A 1,305-nucleotide genomic window follows, 5' to 3' on the forward strand; every position below is an offset into this window, starting at 1 on the left:
AGGTCTGGAAAATGGAAGGAAACATTCTGACACAAGTCACCGCAAGAAGCAAGAAGACAGGATTGGGAAAGCAGGTGCGGCCTGGCCAATAATGTTCAACTCATTATATAACGTGTCGTGACAGCTGCTGGTCTTTTTCACCTTCTTATCAAAGGTAGACCTTAGAGTTACATCAGTGCTAGTGCTCCGGACCATGCCAGGGCCGAATGATAATCTTACCAAGACATGATCTGCATGATGTACATCTTATAAAAATGCAAATAACCAGGGTGCCCTGAAGGCTTTAATGAACTGTCACTCTTTTTTTTTTTTAAAGATTTTATTTATTTATTTGACAGAGAGAAATCACAAGCAGATGGAGAGGCAGCCAGAGAGAGAGAGAGAGAGGGAAGCAGGCTCCCCGCTGAGCAGAGAGCCCAATGTGGGACTCGATCCCAGGACCCTGAGATCATGACCTGAGCCGAAGGCAGCGGCTTAACCCACTGAGCCACCCAGGCACCCGAACTGTCACTCTTGATCTCTGTGTATGGACATTTATTTTAGACTAAAGGATTCTGAAATACTTCTGCTGATCAAGAGCCTGCTTCCTACTGTTTATAGGACATCTGTTAGGAGCCCTAGTATTCACTGATGAGGAAGAAACTGAATGGTCACTTCCAGAAGTCCCCCCGGTACAGAAAGCCACCTAGCACAATCAGGGGATATCAGACTCTGCTCATGAGAGAGCTTGGAGTAAAAAGTAGAGCGAGGAAGGCCAGCATACCTGGATCAACAGCCCACACACAAAGCCAAGCTTGAATAGAAAATTCTGGAAATTCTATAATCTTAAGGTCCATATTACCATCTCCTTACTTTTTTTCCTAGTTGACCCATTTCTACAGCATGATTTACTAGGACTATTATATAACTGGACTTTTTGGTTAAATAATATTGACAAGTATGTATCTGTAGTCATCTATAACATTGGTAAGTGACAGTATGACAATATTACGATCTATAATTTTATAAGTATATCAGTTATACATTCTATAAACATGAGTTTATACCAGAGTCACCAAATGGTCAGAACATGGGATCTCATTCAGGCAAATTAAGAGAGTTCTCACATATCCACCAGCCTTGGTCGATGGGACTAAGCTTCCTGGTTCTCCAGCTGTTGTGATAAGGGTAGGCTTCCCTACTCCTCGCCGAGGCCACCTCCTCAACTCTGTTATGAGTCTCCTACAATAGCGATCAGCTACTTCACCTACGTTTGTCCTATACACATTTTCAATTGACACCCTTAGCTGCCAATTCTTTACAACC

The sequence above is a fragment of the Mustela putorius genome, unplaced genomic scaffold, assembly GCF_011764305.1.
Source record: "Mustela putorius furo isolate JIRA1106 unplaced genomic scaffold, ASM1176430v1.1 tig00000835_pilon_pilon_pilon, whole genome shotgun sequence".
NCBI classification, from domain to species: domain Eukaryota; kingdom Metazoa; phylum Chordata; class Mammalia; order Carnivora; family Mustelidae; genus Mustela; species Mustela putorius.